This window comes from Dasypus novemcinctus, chromosome 4 (genome assembly GCF_030445035.2).
Source record: "Dasypus novemcinctus isolate mDasNov1 chromosome 4, mDasNov1.1.hap2, whole genome shotgun sequence".
Taxonomy (NCBI): domain Eukaryota; kingdom Metazoa; phylum Chordata; class Mammalia; order Cingulata; family Dasypodidae; genus Dasypus; species Dasypus novemcinctus.
Window position 1 is genome coordinate 159,058,882 of NC_080676.1, and position 26,885 is coordinate 159,085,766.

The 26,885-nt window shown below is 39.4% G+C and overlaps 1 protein-coding gene across 2 annotated transcripts in view; it reads left to right on the forward strand.

Annotated features, from left to right (window-relative positions):
• Positions 1-15,495: 15,495 nt before the first annotated feature.
• Positions 15,496-26,885, forward strand: part of KCNJ15 (potassium inwardly rectifying channel subfamily J member 15) — a 55,935-nt gene continuing 44,545 nt past the window's right edge. The window contains exon 1 of one of the 2 annotated variants that reach the window (XM_004462325.5): positions 15,496-15,865. The gene's annotated coding sequence lies outside the window, so the exon portion shown is untranslated. The remainder of the gene's footprint in view (positions 15,866-26,885) is intronic. The other variant, XM_004462327.5, reaches the window with a different exon arrangement.

The window sequence follows — 26,885 nt, forward strand, 5'->3', positions numbered from 1 at the left end:
GGTGATTCAGGATGCCACACTGAGGGACTGACAGCATGGTAATATCACTAAATTAAATAAAGGGCCTGAAAACCTCCAGTGTTCATGTGATGGGCTATGGCAGAGCTGAGGATTAAACTTGGGAAAGGGGAGAAAAGGTCCGATCTATGGGCAGGAACTGAAGTGACAGGCAAGAAATCTCAGAGCAGTTGAAACCTGGAGAGGTGCTTGGGTAGTTTGATGGGACTTGGCAACGAAGGCCAGTGCCCTCTCCAGCAGGTAGAATCAAATGCATTTCCTGTCCGTTGATGTCACCAGCCCAGGAAGAGAGCTACACCATTCACTCCATGATTTGTTTTTAAACTTAAATATGAAGTTTATCGCCAGTCAAGGACCAACTGCTGAAATATAAAAATGGGGATGAATGTAGAAAGATTTGCTATTTTTGTCTTCTCTAAGAGAGCATGGAAATTATTCATTTTCGGTAATACCCCATTGCAAGTATTCTGCACATTGACTCCTGAGATTGGGACTCAGAATCAACCTGCTCAGTGTAAAATACTATGTTAGACCATCTCCTGGAGATGGGCTGCATGCCCTCAGCTATCTAACAGTCTGGCCTGGGAGAGCATCCATCTGGTTGACTCAGAATTCAACAAGACAGCAATAGAAGAGGTGAGTTAATGCCAGCCAGCACTTTAACACATTGCCAAACAAGCAATCCAGTTAGGCTTTCCAAGGAAGGTGGGATCACTGGTTGCAGTGGCCTGGACACACGTCTACCCTGGAGACATTGCTGCACTGTTCAGTGGCCCTGGCTGTGATCAGAGATCATGGTCATTATCGGGTACCCTTCGTGGAGGGCAATTGCCACAGAGCCTTCCCTGTGTAAAAGTGAACCTTGTGTATTTAACATGTGGTGTAAGGTTGCACCAGCCACAGGGAAAGCAGTGGAGCCCAATTGGAATAAGGTAAGAGGAAACCCTGTCCTATTCAACCACCTGGTTCATCCCTAGTGCTTTGTAACTCACCAACTTCAAAGTCACTCTGCAGGTGGGGACCTAGAATCACCAGCTAACTCGAAGGAGGTTTAAAGGAAGGTGGTCCGGTCCGCATCAACACAGACAGAGCTACAGCATTTACAGCAGTTTGTTTTTTAACAAATCAATTTTATTGTTGCATATTAATAAAGCATGTAATTCATCCACAGTATGTAATCAGTGGTATCTGGTATAATCACAAAGTTGTGCATTCATCACTTCAATAATTAGAGCATTTTCATTCTTTCAATAATAATAATAAACAAAAAATAGTCAGACGAAAAAGAAAATTCCTCACCTCTCAATCTCTCTATGCTTCCCCTGCTGTATATAGCTGCTATTTCTGGCTGGTCTTGAACATTTTTTTTAAGGCAGTTTAATGAGATATAGTCATATACCATATGATCTATCCAAACTGTATAATCAGTGGCTTTTAGTAAAATCATAATGTTGTTCTTTTATAACCACAAAACATTTTAGAATAATTTCATTACTCCAAAAAGAAAAACTCTACCTCCATTAGGATTCACCTCTCAATCCTGCTATCCTTCCAGAGCCTTACATAACCATTAATCTAATTTCATCCTTATAAATTGATGTATATTTACATTTTATGTAAATGGAATCATAAAATATGTAGTACTTTGTGTCTGGTTTCTTTCACTTAGCATAGTGTTTTTTCGTCTGATGTTGACATCTTGTAGTATTAACATATATTAGTTCAGTTTCAAAGACAAAAGGTCTTATATATGCAGTTTTATACATATTCATATTTCACATGCAATTTTACTGTGCTATACAGTCTGGGTGTTCTATTTTTTAGCTTTCCTTTTAGTAATATACATGAACTTAGACTTTCCCTTTCAATCTCGGTCATCCCCCCATAATGGTACTGCTAGTTACAAACATTATGTTGTGCTTTCACTTTTTCTATTCATTTCCAAAGATTAAAACACTTCCTTTTTAGCAATTCTTTTTTTTTTTTTTAAGATTTATTTTATTTATTTATTTCTCCCTACCCCCTTGTGGTTTTTTACTTGCTGTGTGTGTTTGTCTTCCTTGTTTCTTTAGGCACCAGGAGTCAAACCCAGGATGTGGAAGGGATGTGGAAGGGAGGTGCTTAATCTCTTGAGTCACCTCTGTTCCCTGCTTTCTTGTGACTTTCATTATGTTTTTTCTTCTTGTGTCTCTTGTCGCATTAGCTTGCCACACCTGCCTGTCACGCCAGCTCACTGTCTTCTTTAGGAGGCACCAGGATAGCAACCAGTGACCTCCCATGTGATAGGCAGGAGCCCAGTCACCTGAGCCACATTTGTTTCCCATTTAGCAATTTTGTACAAGTTAATCCCCAGCTTTCCATTCTCTAACTTCATTCTATTTTCTGGTAACCCACATTCAAGTTACTAACTCCATGAGATTACACAATATATTTAGTCCACAATAGTGCAATCATATAGTGTTTGCCCTTTTATGTCTGGCTTGTGTCATTCAATATAATGTCCTCCAGGTCCATCCATGTTGTCATATGCTTCATGACTTCATTTCTTCCTACAACTGAATAATATTTCATCGTGTATATAACACAGTTTGTTTATTCATTCTTCGTTTGATGGACACTGGGTTGTTTTCATCTTTTGACAATTGTGAATAACTCCACTATGAACACCTGTGGGATGATGTCTCTTCATTTCACTGCTATTAGTTCTTCTGAGTATATACCCAGTAGTAGTATTACCAGATCACATGACAAATCTATATTCAACTTCTTCAGGAACTGCCAAACAGTCCTCCACAGTAGCTATACCAATCTGCATTCTCTCCAAAAGTGAGTAAGTGTTCCTATCCATATCCTCTCCAACACTTGTAGTTCTTTTTAATAGTGGCCATTCTAATAGATGTTAAATGATATCTCATTGTAGCTTTGATTTGCATTTTCCTAATCACTAGTGATGTTGAACATTTTTCATGTGTTTTTTGCTATTTATATTTCTTCTTTGGACAAATGTCTACTCAAGTCTTTCACTCATTTTTTAATCAGGCCATTTGTCTTTTTATTGTTGAGTTGTAGCATCTCTTTATATATCATGGATATTAAATCCTTATAGGGTATGTAATTTCCAAAGGTTTTCTCCCATTGAGTTGGCTGCCTTTTCACCCTTTTGACAAAGCATTGAATTTTGAGGAGATCCCATTTATCTATTTTTTCTTTAGTCACTTGTGCTTCGGGTGTAATGTCCAAGAAACCACCACCTATCACAAGGTCTCTAAAGATGTTTCCCTACGTTTTCTTAAAGTAGTTTCATGGTCCTGGCTTTTATATTTAGGTCTTTAATCCATTTTGAATTCATTCTCATATAGGGAGGGAGGGAAATTAGTGGTCCTCTTTCCTTCTTTTGGTTAAGAATATCAGTTTTCCCAGTACAATTTTCTGAAGAAACTGTTTTGTCCCATTAACATGGCTTTGGTAGGTTTGTTGAAAACCAGCTGGCCAAAGAGGTGAGGGTTTCTTTCTGGATTCTCAATTCTATTCCATGTTCAATGTGTCTATATTTATGCCAGTACCATGCTGTCTTGACCACTATAGCTTTGCAATATGTTTCAAGGTTAGTCAGTGAAATTCCTACCATGCCACTCTTCTTTTTAAGAATGCTTTTGGCTATTTGGGTGCACTTTCCCTTTCAAATGAATTTGGTAATTGCCTTTTCTAATTCTGTAAAGTAGGCTGTTGGAATTTTGAGTGGTATTGCATTGAATCTATAAATCAGTTTTGGTAGGATTGACATCCTTATGATATTCAGTATTCCAATGTATGAACACAAAATGTCTTTCCATTTGTTTAGGTCTTCATTGATTTCTTTTAGCATTGTTTTGTAGTTTTCTTCATGTAGGTCCTGTACTTCTTTGGTTAAGCTGATTCCTAGGTATTTGAGTTTTTTGTTGCTTTGTAAACAGAATTTTTTCTCTAATTTCCTACTCAGATTGTTCAATACTAGTGTACAAAAATATTACTGATTTTTGCATGTTGATCTTGTATCCTGCCAGTTGTTGAACTCATTTATTAGCTCAAGTAGCTTTGTTGTAGACAGTTCAGAATTTTCTAAATACAGGATCATGATATCTGTAAATAGTGAGATTTTACTTTCTCTTTTCCTATTTGGATACTCTTTTTTTTTTCTTGTCTAATTGCTCTAGCTAGAACTTCTAGCACAATGATGAATAACAATGCTGATAGTGGGCATTCTTGTCTTGTTCTCAATCTTAGTGGGAAAGCCTTCACCCTTCCCCATAGAGTATGATGTTGGCCTTGGTTTTTCATATATACCCTTTATGATATTAAGGAATTGTCCTTCTATTCCTATCTCACAAAATGTTTTTATCTAGAAAAAATGATGGATTTTGCCAAATGTCTTTTCTGCATCAATTGAGATGACTATGTGTTTTTTTGCTTCAATTCGTTAATGCGGTATATTATGTTCATTGATTTTCTTATGTTGAAACACCCTTGCATACCAGGAATAAATCCCACTTGGTCTTGGTGTATAAATCTTTTGATATGCTGTTGGATTCTATTTGAAAGTATTTTGTTGAGACTTTTTGCATCTATGTTCATTAAAGAGATTGGACTGTAATTTTCTTTTATTAGAGTGTCTTTACCTGGCACTGGTATTGGGTGATTTGGGATTCATAAAACAATTTGGGTAATTTTCCCTCTTCTTCAACTTTTTGGAAGACTTTAGACAAGATTGGAGTTCATTCCTTTCAAAATGTTTGATAGAATTCACCTGTGAAGCTATCTGGTTCTGGACTTTTCTTTGTTGGGAGATTTTGATTACTGATTCAATATCTTTAAATGTGATTGGTTTGTTAAGTTATTGTATTTCTTTAACATGAGTGTAGGTTGTTTGTGCATTTCTAGGAATTTGTCCATTTCATCTAGGTTGTCTAGTTTGTTGGCATATAGATTCTCAAAATATCCTCATATAATCCTTTTAATTTCTGGGAGGCCAGTCATAACTCCCCCCCCCCCTCCTTCATTTCTGATTTTATTTATTTGTATCTTCTCTCTCTTTTTCTTTGTTAGTCTAGCTAATGGTCTATTTTATTGATCTTCTCAAAGAACCAACTTTTGGTTTTGTTGATTTTCTCTTTTATCTGTTGTTCTCAATTTCATTTATTTCTGCTCTAAACTTTATTATTTCATTCCTTCTGCTTGCTTTAGGAATGTTTTGATGTTCTTTTTCTAGTTTCTCTAGTTGTTCAGTTAGATCTTTGTGGGGTTTTTTTCTCCTTTCCTTTATTAATATAAGCTTTTAGGACTATAAATTTCCCTCTCAGCATTGTTTTTGCTGTATCCCATAGGTTTTGATAAGTTGTGTTCTCATTTTCATTCATGTCAATATATTTCCTAATTTCACTTACAATTTTTTCTTTGACCCAGGAAATAAATTTCTTCTTTATTTAGAAGGGTGTTGTCCATCCTGTGCACATTTGTGATTTTACCTCTTTCCATTCTATTGTTGATTTCCAGTTTCATTCCATTATGATATAAGAAGGTGCTCTGCAAAATTTCCATCTTTTTATTTTTATTGAGACCTGCCTTGTGTGCAGTCTGTCCTCAAAAAAAGTCGTGAACACTTCAGCAGAATGTATAACCCAACGTTCCATATATGTCTATTAGGTCTAGCTCATTTATCATGTTGTTCAAGTTCTCTGTTTCCTGGTTGATTTTCTGTCTAGTTGTTCTACCTAATGATGTGACTGGTGTGTTGAAATCTCCCACTATTATTGTAGAGAGGTCTATTTCTCCCTTCAATCTTGCCAGTTTGCCTCATGATTTTGGAGCACCCTGGGTAGGTGCACAGATATTTATGATTATTATTTCTTCCGTGGATTGTCCCTTTTCTTAATATATAATGGTCTTTTGTATCTCATAACTTATTTGCATTTAACGTCTGTTTTGTCTAATATTACTATAGTTACCCCTGCTCTTTTTGGTTACTGTTTGCATGGAGACTCTTCTAACCTTTCACTTTCAGCTGCTTTGTATCCCTGGGTCTAAGTGAACCTCTTGTAGACAACATATTGATGGCTCATGTTTTTTAATCCATTCTGTCACCCTATATATTTTGATTGGGGAGTTTAATTCTTTCACATTCAATGATATTACTGTAAATGCTTTATTTACTTCCACCATTTTATTATTTCATTTTCACATGTCATATCTTATTTTTGTCTGTCTTTTACTCTTTTGGTTATCCTTTCTGCTATACTTGTCTTCTATACTCTCTTCCAAGCCTCTCTCTTCTGTCTTTTTCTTTCAGGTTGTAAGGCTCCCTTTAATATTTCCTGCAATGGTGGATTCTTTTTACAAATGCTCTTAGTTTATATTTGTTTGTGAATGTTTTAAACTCACCTTATATTTGAAGGACCATTCTGCTGGATAAAGAATTCTCAGCTGGCAGTTTTTCTCTTTCTGTGTCCTAATTTTATCATGCCACTGTCTTCTCCCCTTCATGGTTTCTGGTGAGAAATCCACACTAAATCTTACTGGGCTTCCCTGCTATGCAATGGTTGGCTTCTCCCTTGCTGCTCTAAGAATTTTCTTTTTAGTTTTGACATCTGACACTCTGAGTAGTATGTGTCTTAGAGCAGGTCTATTCACATTTATTCTGATTGGGGTACACTGTGCTTCCTGGACATGTAAATTCATTTCTTTCATGAAATTAGTAAATTTTAAGCCATTATTTCCTCAAATACTCTTTCTGCTCCCTTTCCCTTCTCTTCTCCTTCTGGAATGCCCCTGACATGTATGTTTTTGTGTTTGTGTAATCATTCAACTCCCAGAACCCCTGCTCAATTTTTTCCATTGTTTTCTCTCCTTTTCTCTCTTCAATCGCAGCTGTTCTGTCTTCTCTATCACGTATTCTTCGAGTATGCTGTTGCATGCCTCTAACATGTTTTTGATCTCACCTATCAAATCTTTCATTACCATGAGCTCTGTTACTTTACTATTCAGGTTTTCAAATTCTTCTTTGTGCTCACCCAGTGTCTTCTTGATATCCTTTATCTCCTTAGCCATATTGTCTTTCAACTCATTAACCTGATTTTGGAAATTTGCATGAATCTCATTGATTAGTTGTCTCAAATCCTGTGTCTCTTCTTGGGCTTTGATATATTCCTTTGCTTGGGTCATTTCTTTCATTTTCTTAGCATGCCTTGTAATTTTTTGCTGATGTCTAAGCATCTGATTAGGATAGTGAGTTTACTTAAATTCTCGATTTCTCTCTCTTTCATAGGAATTTAGTGGTGGGAGGCTGTGTGTTATTGTTGTTCTCTGATTCTTGGTTCAACCTTGTCTGGGTCTTTAGGATTGTCCCTGTGAGTTTCTCAAATCTGGGCCCTGGACACAGTAACGGATTGCAGACCCATCTTCCAAGGGCCCTGGGGAGGGAGGCTATAAGGCCATAAAATCCTGTTACTTATTTACTGATAATTTCCTCACATACACTTCCTTGGTCTGCCAGCAGAGAGCACTCTTTGGCAACCCTCTCAGTTCAATGCCTGGTCACAATGTGTTTGCTGAAACAGGGACTGGATCATTTTGATAGAGGACAGGAGGCTAAGAGCCTCATAATTCAAACCTTCTCAGAGGCAGTTCTCCAACCTTTGCTGGCAATGACCTCCCTTTCCTCAGGTAGGAAATAATTCCATTCCTCTCTGCATCCTCAACAACCAGTCCTAGTCAGTAGAGAGGGAGATTGAGAAAGCTGGATCTCTTTAGTCTTTGCCTGCTCCCAACACGAACAAGGCATAGCTCCACCTAGCCAGGAAGGGCTAGTGGAACACTGCAGAACAAATTTGTGGGTCAAAAGCTGAGTCAGCCATAGACTTGGTCCTCTCTCTCCCCTTTCCTGGGGAGGTGGACCCCTATGACCCCCTCTGTTTGTAGTCACCAGCTCCAAGGCCTGAGAATTCAAGTGTCTATAGGGTAGGGAAGGATGCCGGCAGTTGCAGCTGCAGCTTTTAACTCACACTTTTGTCACTGCGATTCTTTTCCTTTGCGCCTCTCTCTTCTGGGCAGTATCCAGCCTTCACCTGGTGTTCTAAGCCCTAGAAGATTGTTTCCAGGCTGTTTCTGCCTGTCTTCTAGCTGTTTTCCTGGGAGAGAAGAGAATCCTGTGTTTTTCTAGCCCACCATCTTCCTGGAAGTCAACTTTTTTTTTAAGAACACTTTTTCCCATCTGACAAATTAATTTTTACATATACCTTAGCAAATTGTCCTTGGAACACTAGCATATGAGGATACAATACCCACATTTATACTTTTATTTTCAAATTACATATTTATTGTTTTACATTTTACTGCTGAACCCAAAATGGCCTACATGGGAGAAAAGGGTGTGGAAAGATTCCAGTTTTCCTGGCACTGAGGGATTTCCCAGGACAGGAGACTTTGGTTTCTAAAACCAGGACAGTAACAGGAAAACAGGGACAGTCAACCTGTAGAGGAATAATTTAGAGGTGACATTTCTAGGAAATAACTTTTGCATTTTAAAATAATTTTTGTACTTTTGGATAAAAGAAGAATGTGATCAGGCCTAAAATAGCCTCCAAGTTTTTCTGAGGAAGGCACTCTTTTTGTTGGGGCTAGTAATGGGGAGAGATGCCTCTGATGGGAGGTTGCTATGAGTCCCATTTGCTTTTCACCTTGGAATCCAAGGAACGAGAATGGACAGGCATGGCCCCAAGAGTCCACTTGTAGGTGTACTAAAAGAGCCCACAGGGCAGGTGGATCAGCTAGCTAGAAGTTATCCAATGGGAGCTGGTTTAAAAACTGGGGGATAAAGACAGCTCCAAGAACATATGCAATTAATTAATTCAGGAAAGACTTTTAACCTTTTTTTGTAGCTGTCCTCCTTCTGTCAAATAAGGGTAATTGCCTTTGTTACAAAGATGAGAAAAATTTTAAGAGCCAGCGAATCCACAAGACCAACATTTCTATTAGGTTCCTGGGAAGACCTTTTCTTGGCCTATCAAAAATATCTTTGGTTTTATTTGATATGTGCTGTCCCCTATACTTTGAGATACTGACTTCTTAAGCTTTTCAGGATTTTTATTTATTGATCATTTCAAAATCTCTCAAATCTTTCATGGAATATAAAACAATCATGTTGCTCACCAAAATAATGCCCTACAACTTGGCATGTATGGTCACTATTCTGTATTTGAGAGAAGAGAACCACACACTTATTTATCTACGTCTTTACCTGCCTGAAACTTCAGTTAGTAAAGACAAAAATTAAGTGGCTATGAATTCTGGGTTGAGGGAAACCAAAAATAGGAAGGATTAATGTGACATGATGTCACACAAATCCTTGTTTTGTTCTTATAGCATGCTATGGGAAGAGGGGCAAAGAAAGAAATGCTAGAACTTGCCACCATCCCCCAGAATGCAAAATGAAATGATTCTGGCACTGAGTTCTTGTCTTCATAGAAGCATCAATTATCTTCAATAATCAGCCATGTCACCAAGAGCAAATGGTGGGCTCTAGCAATAACAGTTGGCTCCTGCTTCCTTCCTCCTTGAGTGGAACTCTTCTTTTCCCAGCCTAACCTCATATACTATCCACTAGAAGAGCCTCTCATGCCTGCATCTTTGGAATAATTATTGTTATCATTCTAATAAAACTTCATCAACTTGAGACTCCAAGACCACCAACCAGATGTGTGGGAGAGAATACATTAAGCTGCTTGTTGCCACATTCTGACAGCCACAAACTTGATGTCAGTGGTCTTTCTGACAGCAATGTAAATTTAACTTAGGTATCTGTAACTTGAGCAAAATATATGGCCACACATGCATATAAATATTTGACCCATGATAGCAGAGTGCATAGGGGTCTTCAGTGGGGAGCTGGTGTAGATCGTGGGCCCCACACACTGGGGACTTGGCAAAAGTTACCCTTCTAGACTTTATTGTCTTAATGGCAAAATCAACCAACTGGGCCGGATGATCTCTAATTCCTTCAAACTCTGACTAAGCCTCTGTGATCACCCTCTTTGCTTCTTTTCTGGAACATAACCATTAGTGAAAGTTCTCCTGTCCTCAAAGAGACATAGAATGGAGCTAAGCTGGTGGGTGGAAGAGGCAAGAGGCTGGACTGCCAAAGGGAGACAAGAATCATTTAAATTTTATGAGAATAGCATGGAGAGCTGGTGGGTTTCCTAGGTAAAATGGGGTTTGTAAGATCAACTTGGTGATTTAAAAGTCTGAATGGAAGCTAGAAATGGCACAGAAACTAATCTAAACTCTGATTTACTTCTTCATCTAAAAAATCAATATTAATAAAATGTTAATTTTAAATAAAATGTGGCTTTATAGTCTTCTCTTGCTAGTGAAGAAAACTGTAACTTTCCACCTCATGAGGTCCTCTGAAGGCAAATTGACCTATATTCTTTCATTCTTAATGAAACACACTCAGTGATTCTATGACCAAAGCCTTTTCTTTTGTGATTCTTGCTAATAGGCTAAGGTTAGGACTACATTGTTAAACTGTCCCAGAGGTCAGATCACTTGGTCCTTTTTATCTTTATCACTATTTGTTCAGTTTCTTTTCCTGGAATGTCTACAATCCTTCCTTGTCTACAACTATGAAAATCTCGCAGGTTGAACTCAATGGTCCCCTCTTCTGGAAAACTTCCTTCAAACTCCCATGCAGCGCTGGTTGTCCTTCCTGTGTTCTTTCAGAATATTTTAATTATATGGCACTTATCATACTGTGTTATGGTTAGCTAATTATCCATCCTTCTGCCAACCTCTAATTTCTTGGAATGCAGGGACTGCAGGGTCTTTATAACCCAGGAAAAAAGAGAAAGCACCCAATTTGCTTACTAATCTAAGTAAATTGTTGTGATGTCAATCACAAAGGATTCTGTGAGCAGTAGAAGGCTCCTTTGCGTTCTGCCTGGCATTTAGAGTAACTGATCCTGCGCACGATAAAAAACATGTGCGCGTGATATCGAATTCCAAATTTTAGTTCTGGCATTCCCAATTTTATTTTGGTGGGAAAATTGATGGAGTGGAGGAGGAGGGGTAGGATGCTGAGGAAATAAAGGGGCCACAATAAAGGGAAAGGAAGGAAGATCATTGAAACAAATGACAGGATTAGCAGCTGTAGCTGATGATCTCGGTGGTCTGTCCAGATTCTACAGATTCCTATTCCTGCGCTGCTGCGCTGATGCGCTGATGCGCGTTACTTCTAATGGCTCGCAGCTCCTACAACCATCCTCGCAAGCTGACCTTTGGTCTATGGAAGCCACTTCTGTTGCAGACACAGGGAGCCGGAGGGCCTGGGAGATCGCATGTCCCCACCAGCCTTCCAGCCTTACTGACATCTGATTGGGGCAGGAGCAGGAAAGCCCAGCTCCCTTCCATAAGTTGCTATTTTCACTCCAGAGCTCCCAGCAGCACCAGGCTTGAAATCACATCCTTGCTTGGCTTCTCCTACCTCTGATCTGACTCCCTCCCCCTCCTCGCCTTTTCCTACAGGTCCTTCCCAGGAGCATTTCCTTAATAAATTACATATGCATGCTTGTCGCAAAATCTGCTTCTGGAGAACCCACCCTAAGAGAAGATTTAAACTTTGTGGCTTCCTAAGACAAATTTCCTACCAGGCAGACCAAAGCAGAGTCTTGAAAGCATTGAAATGGGCATCTTCATTCTTTATGACTCACCTGTATTTCAAGGGTGCGTTTTAAATGCCCCTGGGATAGGGATGGTGGGAGCACGCTGGAGGCGATTGGCCAAACCATGCCCAACCTGTGGAGGACTATTTAAGCTGGCAGGGTCGTGAGCAGCTCGGATGAAGTTTTTAGTACTGACATAACCCTCCATAAATAGTTCCATATCTAACCCAGCTTAAATAGAATCTATTCAAAGGTACAAATGTATTTTTTCCCTCTCATCACACTTCAAGGTTTTTTTATGTCTCAGTTCAAGCCAAGATGAGAATTGGAAGCACTACAGCATTTTTTTTTTCTTCTTTGGAAATTATTCTTGGGAAATGGTTCTCTTGAAAAAGCCAACTCTTATGAACTTTGCTGCCCAGCTTTTCAGAACTTTGGATAAAAATCCAGACTTTAGGAGTATATTCTTTTCGTATTTGACACATGCAATGCTCTTGCTTTCAATTAACTGAGAGGAAATTTAAACACACACACAATTTACTTAATAGTCATCCATGTTTGATTTTTTTTAAGATAAAAGATTAATAACATTGACCAACTTCAATTGAAAAATCCTTAGCTGTGTTATTTTATGTAATCTTGTATAATAGATAAGCCCTGCCCCTTAGCCCCAGGTTGCAAAGCAGATTTCACTCACTATATGGGAGGGAAAATTGGGTGATTCAAAATGTTTTTGCCCACATTAATAGTTTTCTTTACTAACTTTGCTTAATCTCAGAAGTTTCCAGAAATACTTAAACAAATCATTCAAGTTTTAAAACATGTGAAACAAAGTCTGACCCCTGTGACAGAATTCTTAGATGCATAATCTAGAGTTTTCATGCATACTTCTCAAATCATGCATTTATAATGCCTCATCTCTGTTGGTGAATTATGTCAGATCTGCAACCTCAAGACCTGACTGTTAATATATTTTAAAAAATGAAAAAGAACAAAAGCAAATAAATACCACCAAAGTGAAGAATATGGTCTTAAGAGTCAAATTTTTAATATATTCAGATATCCTTGACTCATTTTATTCTTTGATCATACCAAAGACTGTTATGAATGAATATGAGCTCATCTATGTATGGTCCTACAAGAACTTGCCAGAGTATTAAACTATGATTATAATTCATGTAGTGTATTACTTGATACTCAAAGGAATCTATGCATGCATATGTATGCTCACAATAGACTAATTTGAAAAAAATGTAGCATAATGAAAAATGCATGGACTGAGAGTGAGAAGAATTGCTTTGAACCTCAATCCATCACTTACTAGCTCTGTGACTTTGTCCAAATCGCATCTCATCTCTGGCTTCAGTTTCCTCATCCTAAAATGCAATTAATCATGCCTATATTTTGGTCTGAGCATCAAATTTATAATGTTTCTGAGACAGCTGTATACACTGAGAAATTGTAGTCAAATGTTAGTTTATTAGTTAAAACTGAGGCTGGAAATATTCATTCAAAAATAAGAGGATATGAATTCAAGTTCAATTGTAACAAATCATAATGTCCATTGATATTCTTTCATTAATCTACTTGACAAATATTTTTGAGGAACTGCAATGCTCCAGGGAAAGTCCGTGAAGAGGCAAGGGCCACCTCGAAAGGACAAGGAGATAAAGAAATAGGACGATTTCAACAGAGTTGAATGGCATACAGAATAAAAGGCAGTATTGAAATACAGAACAGAGGTGGAGCCCTTTCAGTTAAGATCTGGCCAGAAAATCTTCAGGATAGTTGAATGAAGAGAAGAGGGCGAGCATGGGAGACAGAGGAAAACATCTGGGTGGAATATGATCAGATCTTTAAACCTTGGTTTTTCTTTAGGTTTTTCTTCACCTCTGTGTTTACCCATTTCATATTGGACTTTTCCAGTACCCTTATGGGAGCTGTATTAGTCAGGGTTCTTTAGGGAAACAACAGGAGATATCTGTAAATAGTAAGAGATTTGTAAGAGTCTCTCACGTAACCGTGGGGATGCTCAAGTCCAGATTCTGCAGGCTAGGCTGCAAACCAGGGGCTCCAACGGAAGTCCAGTGAAGGTCCTTGATGAGTTTCCAGGAGATGCGGGCTGTCCAAAGACCAGCTGGGAAATTCTCCCTGAATACTGCAATCAATTCCCCTTTTAAGGTATTCAACTGATTGGATAAAGCATCACTCATTGCTGACGGCAATCTCCCCGGTGGATGTAGATGTAATCAGCCATCTATGCAGTAAACTCATTGGTGATTAACGTCCATAAATGTCCTTGTATTACAATCAGCCCAGTGCTTGCTTGACCAAAACCTGGGCACAAGTACCTGGCCAAGTTGACACATTAGCCTAACTATCACAGAGGCCTATCCCATTCTGAAGTTTGGACAGCTCTAAGAAATCCAAACCCTGTGTGGTTGCTTCATTCTCCTTAGTCCCAAGCCCTTGGAAGCCCAAGTGCCCTGTCCCAGAGGACATCACTAACATGCCCAGGTTGAAGAGGAATCCCTCACTTCCAGGGAAAGAAATGGACAAGAGAAAATGGAGTCAGGTTCATCATCTCCACCGGGGAAACGTGGCAGTGGAATGATTTATGCCAGGGCTTTGAGTCAGGGGAGGGGGGAGAGGAAAAAATGAGGTCTCAGGCCCTCCCCTAAAGAAGCAGAATGACCCCAACCCCTTCCTTTCCCATGCAGTTCAAGTCTCTGGAAGAGCAGCTGCTGCTCACAGAGCGAAGTGGAGGGGAGGCCCAGGAGGGTGGAGCCCAGGATTCAGGGGAGAGGAAGGATCATTAGTTTCCAACAAAAACAAGTCACTCCTCTCTCCGTCCCCTCCAATTTAAACCAGACACAGTGCCCAGCCCATGCAGAGGATGTGTGAGTTTGCCATCCTCTCCTTTGCAACAAAGTGAGCCTTGCTTCATTTGGCATTGGCTTTGTACCATTGTGGGGGGTCTTGTTAGCAAGAGCCCCTGTGGGAAGCTCATCCCATCTCTGAGGACTTACCAGGGTCTTCATGAACTCTGGCCATGAGAAGGCCAGTCAACCTGATGAGCTTCAGACTGAAAGAAACAGCTCAGGCTTGGGGAGGACACTCGACTGCTGTCCAGAAAGAAACTTGAGTTCCATTTCCCAAGACCCACTTTGATATCTCCTTCAAGGACGAATTTTGACCATTTCTCAGAGAAGTCCCAGCCTCTTTGCAAGAAAGTTAGAAACCAGATTCCAACATACGTCCCTAATCCCAATTTTCCTGATCTAAAAGAACCCATTTTCATCCCTATCTATCCAACTTCTACACTTTTCTTTTTTAAATCAGGGAAAACAGATGCTGTAGGAAAATTCACCTTTGAGCTAAAAACATACTAGTCTCCCTCTTGATGTTTTGCTATGATCATATATATATATATATATCATATATCATATCAATTGATCTGAGTATCACAGGAGCCTGGGATTTTTGTTAATATTCATTTGGAATGGAGAGAGGCAAGAGGAGGAGGAAACACGGGGTAAAGGAGAGTTTCTTAGAAAAGATAATATGGTTATTTCTTTATAGCTTATTTAGGCAAAGGGACCTTAAAAAAGCATTGATAAGAGTGGCCAAAGTTTCTTCAAAGATTGACCGGCATTCTTGAAAAGAGCATCAGTTTCCTTTTTCTACAGGTGATTGCGGGGCACAGGACTGGTGTCATTAGAACGCTTTGCTGGTCTGGAGATTTCCTTAAGACGCACTGCTGACATCATGAACTCCTTTCTCAGATTCCTTTTTTTTTTTTCCTCTCTCCCTTTCCCTCCTTCCCTCCCTCCTTCTCTTTCCCTTCCTCCGCCCAATCCCTCCCAATCTCTTTCTTTCTCTCTTCAGTTCCTTCAGGTAATTCCTACTCAAACTTGTACCAACTTGTTTTTGACTGACAGTGAGCAGCAGGAGAGTGCTGTCTTCGTTTTGAGAAAGCCTATCTCTCCAAGGCAACCTGCATCGACAGATGATTATTTTTTTGTCTTGTCATAACTTCACATCTTGTCTGGACGCTGCATTCATCGGTCTTTGCAGGTAAAAGGTATGTGCTTATCTCAACGCTGGAGCAGACAGCACGCGAGAGAGATTTTGGAAAAGAACACTTTATAATTCCAAAGGTAATGAAAGAGTTATGATTCTTTTAAAACTTACTTAAATCATTCAAGACGTCTAAGCTTATCTGGGGGAATTTACAAGTGCTGTTTGCATGTGGAAAACGGGTTTTTACTTAATGATGGGGCACAAAAAAAGTGCTTTATTCTTGCCTGAGAAACAATATCCAGATGTTGTCTTGTTTGCTGTGGGTGCAAGTGATCGAGATTGCGAGAGAAGAATTATTCCCACTTCACTTTGCAAGTGTTTTTCTCTCATAGTCTCGGTCAGAGCAAGTTTGTTATCGATTTTCAGCCATAATATAGTTCTTTGGGTAATTCTCTGTCAGTTATTTTCCTTTGTCAGTGGAGAAATCAGTTGAGGTTGCCGTAAGGCGAAACCTCATGGGGATATTTTAAAATCTGTTACCTATCCCCCTGAGGAAAAAAAAGTTATGTAAGTTTTCTGTCGTAGGTATGAGGAATGTAAACATTCTGACTCTGGAAACGTTATGAACTTTGCTCACGACCCTTGGATAATGCTTTTGATAACCTGTGTAATTTTATGGGAGTTCAGGCTCTTCTCAGCAAATACATTTCATACTGGGTGAAACTTCCACACTGCTACAAAGCGAGCCTGAACTGCTCTCTGCACTTCCGCATCAGTTGCCAGAAGGAAATAAGAATTTGTGTTCACCTCACAATTTGTTTGTTGACCTCACGGTTTCTTTAAGTCCCTGGTTCTGAAACTTAAAAAACAAAGGCACAGTGTAACTTTGGAAAATTAAAGACTCAACGTTTTCCTACTGAATCCGTATTTTTAGATTTATCTGAAAATATCTTAATCCTTTTATCTGAAAGTATCTTAATCTTTTTTTTTTTATCTACTGGAAGAATTTCTTTTTAAAAATTAGAAATGTTTCTTATAGTTTTTTTTAAAACCTCAAAATCATATAGTCACACATGCCCAATATCAACTGTTACCTCCCTTTTTGTCCTATTCCAACTCTGACCTCTTGCGTAAATGTTTAAACAGTTATGTAACAATTGGTAATAGCCTCAGGTGATATAGTCTCCCCAATTTAATATTTTCCTAAGCATCAAAAGAAAAGAGTAGAATAGAAATTCACGGCATTTTTAAAGACCATCGTTTTGTGAAAAATACCAGGGCAACTTCCAGCTGCACAATTAATCACTTACCTCACCTGCAGTTTCCACCAGGTTTGCTCTTTCCATACTTTCCCCAAGTCTTGTTTTTTTAGCAGTTTCCTCCCTTCCTAGCTGTAAATATAATAAATGACCAGCTTGGGGATGACCCAGAGGTCAGGGGACGAGGCTTCCCAATGGCTTATGAAATGCTGGAAGAGTTTAACCGAATCTCCAATCGCTGCATCTCCAAAGTGCTCATCAAATGACAGAGCTGGCATTTCTGCACTGAATTAAATAAACACATAAGGGGTCCGGGGGATCAATAGAAAGGGACGTAGCTGAATTTTGTGATTCTGGTTGCTTAAGGAAAACACATTTTTAAAAAGACCTCCCTCCCTCTCACCACTCCTTCCTCCCACCAACCGTTGTGGTCATTTTACAGAAAGTGCTATTTCCCCAATTTCCTCTCCTCACACTTACAACCGACACAGACAGCCTATATTTGGGGGGAACAGGGAGGGAGAAAGACCCCACACTTCACACTCCAGCAGCCCTGGGAAGCCAAGAAAAGCAGGTTTGCTGGCCCGTTCACACAAGGCTGGGCACACACACCCTCACTCTGCCTTTGCACTGAGGACATTTTGGAAGGGCTGCACTTTCATGTTGTGGCTGTGTGTCATTATATACCTGAACGGCAGTAACAAACCTGGTGCACCGAATAGAGAGTCAGACTTTTTAGGACTTAATCCGTAAGTGTCAAGTGCTTGAAATATCCTTTCCTGCTGACCCCTCCCATCTGTCAGAGATGTGGAGCAGTCACTGGCTTCCTTGCAGGCATTGCTTCAGGGGCCAGCGTTGCAGCGTATTGGCATGGTGGATGCAACCAGAGAAAGAGCTGTAGGCACGGCAGAGCTGCAAATGACGAGGCTCTGGGAAGGCTTAACTTAAGGCATGTAAACCTCACTGATCACTTCCATCCGTCTTTTAATATATACATGATACAGCTACTGGTTTTTTCCACTGGAACAATTTAAGCACTTCACACTGGACTAAAACAGGTATCTCCAAATGTGTAGCCTGATTCTTCTTGCAAATAAAAATACCTCTGCTCCAAAAATAGAAAACTCTTGGAAGAGTTAAAGTCCGCTTTTATATTTGCAAAGAAGAGTTTGCCACTTTTTAATGTGCAGATGCAAGAGGAAGGGCACAGGTTATTGTTCATGCTTTTCTTGTCCTTGATCCCATAGGAGTTCCCTTGGGAGCGGAGCTTGTGGTGCAATTGGAGGGAGGGGTATGGCTGGGAAAGGGCTGGGGACTTGGAAAACAGGGAGACAAAGTGACCAAGGGTGGGCAAATTGTTCCATGCCTTGGGAGGAGGCAGCTCTGCCCCACACACCTGCTCTCCACGCCAGGCAGGCAGCTTTCTGGTGCCAGTTTCATAAAGAAGCTGCAAGGCTGGGTGGTGCCTTCCAAGGTAAGCAGTCCGGAAGTGCCCAAGCTTCCATCCAGCCACACTCTAAACTGTTTAAAGGAAGAAAGATGAGACTGCTTCCCCATATTTAAAGGGAGAGTTGAGGGCAGTAAGGGGGAGAAATATATATATAATCTAAAAATAAACGTTCTGCAAAAAAAGTTTTATTTGTTAAATTTCACTTCGTTGAGATGAAAAGCGAAAAAAATAGGCATTCTTCATAGAAGATGAGGTAAAAAAGTTTAATCTGACCAATATTGCTGCCTCTACAAATTGCTCTATGGCACGGTTCAGATAACCGTACAGGGATCTCCATTTAATGTAATGGTGTTGGAATTCACACGAATTCTATCACGTTGCCAGAGCGTTTTAGCCAATAATATTTCTGCTCTTCTACAAAAAATAAGGTCAAAGCTGTATCAGGTATGTACCTGCATCTGTTTCCATGGGCTTCATACCCTTGCAGTAGATAGATCAATAAGCCAATAGTCACCACAATCTGCCTTAGTTCTAGAATATGTTCTGTGCTTCTAGGCCTAAAATTTTCTAAAGCAAAATCTGAAATATTTTAGTTATTATATGAAGATGCATCAGGTTACCTATTGATGCTCACCACATCAGAAGCTATACAAGAAGGAAGATGAGCTTTTGATTCTGGATACAGAAACACACAGATGCCAACAATCTGATTCATTTTCCGTAGGAGGCAACTGGGGGGAAGCATGTCAATGCTACCTTGAGACTGAAGACATAAAGAGGAAACATTTGTTTCAAAAGATTAGCAATAGAATGGGCAAACTTTTGTTTTGCTTTGTTTTCCATGCTCCTGTAGCTTTAATTCAGAGTGATCTAGATATTAAATGAGGCACATTAAACAAAGCAAGCACTCCCTTCCACAGTGGGGTGGGCAGATGCCACAGTGGCTGCACTGGTTTCCCATATCCTGGGTGATGGAGTTGGAGTAAAATAAATTCTGAGTGTGGCCATGACCCTGGGGTTACTGATCACCTTAAAAGTCAGTGTCCCCACTGAGCTATTTGAGAATCAAGTGGGCAAAGCAGATTTGGAACCCTGCAGCAGTGAACCAGTCTCAGGTATTCTGGGGATGCAGGAGGTCCTGGTTTGTGTTTCTAATCCACATCCTATTTCAGTCGGATGTACCCTGATGTTGGGCTGGTGGCTATGAAACTTGACTGTTTTCTCTAGAGCTGATGAAGGTGTTACAGACCCTGAAGATTATATAGTTCAGAGGCCTTTTTTGAAGAAAAAAATACAAAATTATGAATACAAAATAAGGTACAAGACTTTGGAAAGAGTCAGTGAAAGTGAGGAGCCCTGAAGCTCGAATTTTGATGGCTATTAACTTTGTGGTAAATCTACTCTATGTATACATAACAAAAGCCAATACTTATTTCTCGAATGAATGCTTGGATTCATTTATGTAAATTTTTGCGGCTTGCTGTCCTCTAAGTAAATTTGAGAAATGATAAGCAAAATTATCAGATACATTGCTAACAATCAGTGATAAATGGGAAAAACATCGGGATGATATATAGACTGCTATTCATTTTGTTGGCCTGTGGCCCTGATGTGTAGACTTGTGCACTGTGATGGAACTTGGGGTCGTATTTAAACCCAAGGGTCATATGCTATCAAAGCTCTGTTTTTATAAACAGGCAGAGTACGTGGATACTGTGTATGCTGAAATTAATGATGCCATTTTTCCACTTAAAAAGCCCCCAACTTAAAACAAAACAGAAAGAACTTCATGCTAGCCATAAACTTAAGAATGTAGAATTACCTTGAATGCGTCAAAAATATGCTTCTCATTTAAAGAACTTGAGGGTCTCCAATGAAATACCTGTGCCTGGTAAAGGATTACCTCTTCTTCACTCTGTCCATTAAAACTGTTTCAGTCTTTGATAGTTACCGTTTCATTTCTCAGTATGAGTGTTTGCTAAACCCATGCTTACCAGGACAAACAATGCTCCCACTCAAAGATATTCACATTTTCAAATATTTGCAGATTGATACCTTGCTCCGTCTTAGTCCTCTTTGTCAAAGAAGGCAAGCTCAACTCCCTGAATCTTGCTTTCTTATTTCCTTTGTTGTCCTTTGTGTCTATTCCTATCTTTCAAGAACAAATTTGAAAAGTTTACCATCTGCTTTGAAATGCCATGAAATTTGAACTCTTCCTCAAAACTCCATCCCCACATACCTACTAGGAGTTAAAGAAAATATGCAAGCACCAAAGACCTTGCAGCTGTGTCTAGCATTCTCTAAATACTAAAGAATGGGAAACTCCCCCTGTCTTCTTTGTATCTTCAGAAGTCCATAAAAAAGAATTTATAAGAAGTGTGCTGCATCACATGCATATTTTACATATATATATATATACACACATATATACACACACACACGGGAAAAAATTGAGTGGGTGTGTATTTATCTATAACATTAACAATGAAACTGAATATATAAGTATAGAGAGACTATTCCAATGGAAACAAAGTTGAAACACGATAGTACTTTATTTCAAACATCTTGTTTAATTTCATAAATTCCAAATTCATATTGTCCATGTAAGGTGAAGATTCAAGATTTAAGTATCCAAAAAAGAAAAAAAAAAAAAGCCCCCTAAAAAGCATAAAAAAGTTTTGCCACAGTGATGTTGATAGTCACTACTTAACAAAGGAATTGGCTATTACATCACATGACTCTATTCTTATCACAGGAATTCTGTGATAATCCAGTCAGGGCTCCAGCTCCTGTCACTACAACAGACTTGGCCATCACAGGCTTGGAGAGGTTAGCAGCCCAGGGGCTGGAGTGAGAGAGCAGAAAGTGGACTGGCACTTCCCAGGGCCAGGCATGCCTTGGGGAAGGGAGGAGAGGAGAAGGCTCCACTCCATGCCTTCCTGATTCAGTTTCTTGGGAGCTGGGGAGAGACCATGTATGCTTCCTGTCCTTAGGTTTTGGGCAGGAGCTACTCCCATAGCCAGAAGGCAGGAAAGAGTGTCCCCAAGCACAATTAAATTTGACACCAAAACATCTTCTACCCTGGAAGATTCTGCTGGTGAGGTGCAAGTTCTGAAGAGGGTTCTGTATAACCCTAGCTCCATAAGAAATAAAAAGTTCTGCTCTCAGAGAGATTTGGAGAATATTTTGACTTCTATAATTCCCTCTTGGAACTTTACAATGATCACTGATACATTAAAAATGCTAATAAGTCCTGCAGCAAGGACATTCTTTAACTTTGAATCTCAAATTATACCACCGTGTTAGAACTCTCTCATCTCCCCCAACCCCCTTAAACTGTTTCTCACTTCTCTGACTAATCATGTGACCCCACTGGGGACACTCACATAGACCATACTTGGTGTGGGAGGAGATGTAGCATGTGCACCAGTAAAGAATGTGTTGACAATGTTCATGCTGCTACTGAGCTTTAAGTTAGACCTCTGGGAGCTGACCTACTCCTGCAGGTCACAGGAAGGCCTTTGGGATTGCAAAGTGGTAGCTTGCAGGTAGCTCCAAATAATTTATTGACATTTTCTCCCCTTTATTTCTTCCCTTCCCTTTAGAGCTATCGTTTTCCCCCAAAAAATTAAATATGCAAAGACACTCTCATGGACCCACACAAAAATATAGCATGAATTAAAAGTAAATAGAGGGGCAAGATATCAGCTAAGTAAGGTGTTCCAAGAGTCAGCATGTCCTACAGGGACCTGTTTGGGGGCCCAAGAGACCAGAAGCACATTGTACAACAGCCTTGAAAGAACCAAAGGAGGAGACTGCCCAGCTGCAGTGAAGATTCATGAAAAGAGCACTCCATTCTGTGGAGGTCAGTGCCCATCCTCCACTGGCAGCGCAAGCCACATTGGGAGCTATTCTTTGGCTGGAGTTTGAAGCTCCATTTCCCAGAAATGGGGGAGGAAGAGGTAGTCAGGCACTGATTTCAGCTATGGATTAGTAAATTTGGCTGGCTAAAATACAATGCTAAGAATGGCTAAAGTTTTACCCTGTCCAAGCTGGGAAGATCCCAGTAGCTGCTATTAAACTATGGATAAGGGGAAGCGGGTTGATTGAAAATCACAGCAATGGTAGGGACTGGCTTTTTTCTGCCCATATCAGATTGCAGCACTAGCCTAGGTTCCAGACCCACCTCTGGCAGGGAGGAAACTGGTGGGACCTGCACCAAGCTCTCTGGGCAACTGCAGGTGCTTTCAGCCAGCACAGAATAGTTTGTTGGGCACCTGTGGTTTCACCCATATCCTATAAATGGCAGAAGGGACTACTCCCCCAGCCTTTCAGGGCAGCTGCGGGCACTTTTGACCCATGCGGATTTGATTATTTGGCACTCTGGAGGGTCCATCTCCTCCCCTGGGAAGTTGGGGGGGGGGGATTGGATATACATTAATCTACTTGGTCCACTGCAGTCAATTTTGATCCATGTGGCTTAGTTTTCTACCTACACATGCAGCTCCATCCCTGCCCAGGCAGAGGAAGATGGGTCATAAAGCTTCATCAGTCACCCCAGGCAACTCCAGGAGGTCTTGACTTGCACAGCTTGGATTACTACACATGACTGCAACACCATCCCTATCCCTGGCAGAGGAGAAAGTTGGAGAAGAGTCATTGTTTCCTGGAGCAACATTGGCAGCTTCAGTCTCCACAGCTTACAGTACCATCTACGTCCTCGGCTCCTACTACACAACCAACAAGGGAGAAAGGGCAAGAAACATCTAAACTGAAGAAAGAAACTGGACCCAGAAAAAATTCCAGTTGCCAAGACACCAACAAAAAAATTACAATCCATACCAACAAATAGGAAGATATGCCCCAGTCAAAGAAACAAGGTAAGCCTTCAGATTTTATAAAAGATGTGGGTCAACCAATCACAGATGTCCAAACAAATCTCCTTAATAAATTCAATGTGATGGCTAAAGAGATTGAGTATGTTAAGAAGGCACTGGGTGAACACAAAGAATTTGAAAGCATGTATAGAAAAATAGCAGATCTTATGGGAATGAAGGGCAAAATAAATGAAATTAAAAATACACTGGAAGCACATAACAGCAGATTTGAGGAAGCAGAAGACAGGAGCTTGAAAACATGGTCTCCAAAATCAAACATATAAAAGAACAGATAAAGAAAAGAATGGAAAAAATTGAACTGGGTCTCAGGAAACTGAGTGATGGCAAGAAAAGTGGAAACATACTTGTCATGGGTGCCCCAGAAGAAAAAGAAAAAGGGATAGAAGTAATATTTGAAGAAATAATGGTAAAAAATTTCCCAACCCTATTGAAGGACAAAGATATCCATGTCCAACAAACACAATATATTCCCATCTAAATAAATTAGAATAGACCAACTCCAAGACACATTCTAATCAGAATGTCAAATGCCAAAGACAAAGGCAGAATTCTGAAAGCAGCAAGAAAAAAGTGATGAATCACATATAAGGAACACACAGTAAGATTAAGTGCTAATTTCTCATCAGAAACCAGGGAGGCAATAGGCACTGGTAGGATATATTAAAGATAATGCAAGAGAAAAACTGCCAGCCAAGAATCTTATATATGGCAAAATTGTCTTCCAAGCTTGAGGGCAAGTTTAGAATATTCACAGATAAACAGAAACAGAGAGTTTGCAACAAAGAAACTAGCTTTGCAGGAAATGCTAAAGAGAGTACTACAGTCTGATAAGAAAAGACAAGAGAGAAAGGCTTGGAAGAGAGTCTAGAAACAAAGATTATATCAGTAAAAGTAACTTAAAGTATAAAAACAGTGGTGCAAATAAAATATGACAGATAAAAGTGAAAAGTTAAAAAGGTAAAGTAAGAACTGCTTTTACAGTAATAACATTGAATGTTAATGGATTAAACTTCTCAATAAAAGACACAGATTGGTGGAATGGATAAGAAATTATGAGCCATTTATATGTTGTCTACAAGAGCTTCACCTTAGACCCCAGGATACCAATAGATTGAAAGTGAAAGAATGGGAAAAAATATTCTATGAACACAGTAACAACAACAACAAAAAAGCTAGAGTAACTATAGTTATATCAGATGCAATAGACTTTAAAAGCAAAACTATTATTAGAGACAAGGAGGACATTATATATTAATAAATGGGGCGACTCACTAGGAAGAAATAACAATCATAAATATACATGCACCTAACCAGGATGCCCCAAATTACATAAGACAAACACTAGCAAAACTGAAATGAGATATAGATGTCTCTACAATAACGGTTGGAGATTTCAATACACCACTCAGCATTGGACTGAACATCTGGACAGAGGATCAATAAAGAAACATCATATTATCATGAATAATGTGATAAATGAACTAAACTTAATAGACATATATAGAACATTACACCCCCAAACAGCAGGATATCCATTCTTCTCAAGTGCTCATGCATCTTTCTCCAAGATAGATGATGTTTTGGGTCATAAAGCAGATCTCAATAAATTCAACAAGACTTAAATTATACAAAGCACTTTCTTGATTATAATGTACTAAAGCTTGAAATCAACAACAGGTGGAAAAAGGGAAAATTCACAAATATATTGAGATTAAACAGCACTCTCCAAAATAATAAGTGGGTCAAAGAAGAAACTGAGGAAATAGATAAATAAATATCTTGAGATGAATGAAAACAAGAACACAACATATCAGAACCTATGGGATACAGCAAAGGAAGTGCTGAGAGGGGAAAAAAATAGCCTTCAATGCTTACATTTAAAAAAAAAGAGCTAAATCCATGAAATAACTACATGGCTAACTATTCTCAAAGGAAGTGGAAGGAATGAAATGACAAAGATCAGGGCAGAAATAATTTGAGAACAACAACAAGAAAAAACAGTAGAAAGAACTAACAAAAGCAAAAGATGGTTCTTTGAGAAGATTAACAAAATGAAAATCCCTTAGCTAGACTGACAGAGAAAGACAGAGAAAATGCAAATAAGAAAGAAAAAAATGAAAATGGTGACATTATTCCTGACCCCACAGAAATAAAAGAGATTATAAAAGGACACTGTGGACAAATGTATGCCAACAGACTAGACAGTGTAGATGAAATGGAAATTTTCCTAGGAATCTATGAACAACCTACACTGACCCTAGAAAAAATAGAAAACCTTATCATACCAATCACAAGTAAAGAAATTGAAACTGTCATCAAACAACTCTCCAAAATGAACAGATTGTTTCACTGGTGAGTTCTATAAAGCATTAAAAAAGATTTAACACCAATCTTACTCAAATTTTTCCAAAAGTTGAATAAGAAGGAACATTATCAATTCATTTTATGAAGCTTGTATCCCCCAATACCAAAGCCAGATAAAGATATTATGAAAAAAGGAAATTACAGACTCATTTCCCTAATGAATATGGATGCAAAAATCCTCAACAAAATACTTTCTATTCGAATCCAACAACACATTAAAAGAATTATTCATCATGATCAAGTGGGTTTTATACCAAATGTTCAAGAGCGGTGCAACACAAAAAAATCAATCAGCATAATACACCACATTAATAAATCAAAGAAGAAAAATCACATGATCTTACTGATCGATGCAGAAAAGGCATTTGGCAAATACAGCATTCTTTCTTCATAAAAATACTACAAAAGATAGGAATTGAAGGAAATTTTCTCAACATGATTAAGACCATATATGAAAAACTCACAGCTAACATTGTACTCTATGGTGAAAGATTGAAAGCTTTCTGTTGAGATTGGGAACAAGACAAGCATGCCCCACTGTCACCATTGTTGTTTAATATAGTGCTAGAGGTTCTAGCTAGAGTAATCTGGCAAGAAAAAGAAATAAAGGGGGGAAGTGGATGTGGTTCAACTGATGGAGCATCTGCCTACCATATAGGAGGTCCAGGGTTCAAACCCAGGGCCTCCTGGCCCATGTGGTGAGCTGGCCCATGGGTGGCGCTGCCGCACACAAGAAGTGCTGTGCCATGCAAGGGTGTCCGCCATGTATGGGAGCCCCACACGCAAGTAGTGCACCCCACATTGAGCTGCCCCACATAAAAACAGCACAGCTTGCTTAGGAGTGGTGCCACACACGCGGAGAGCTGATGCAGCAAGACGACAGAATCAAAAGAGACACAGAATCCTGATGCTGCTGAGAATGCAAGCAGGCATAGAAGAACACACAGTGAATGGACACAGAGAGCAGATGCGGGTAGGGGGAGGGGAAAGAAATAAATAATAAAATCTTTTTAAAAAGGGAATTAAAGGGCATCCAAATCAGAAAGGAAGAAGTAAAACTTTTGCTATTTTGCAGATAATATGATCCTATACCTAGAAAGTCCTGAAAAATCTACAACAAAGTTGCTAGAGCTAATAAACAATTTGAGCAGAATGACAGAATACAAGATTAATATGCAAAAATCAG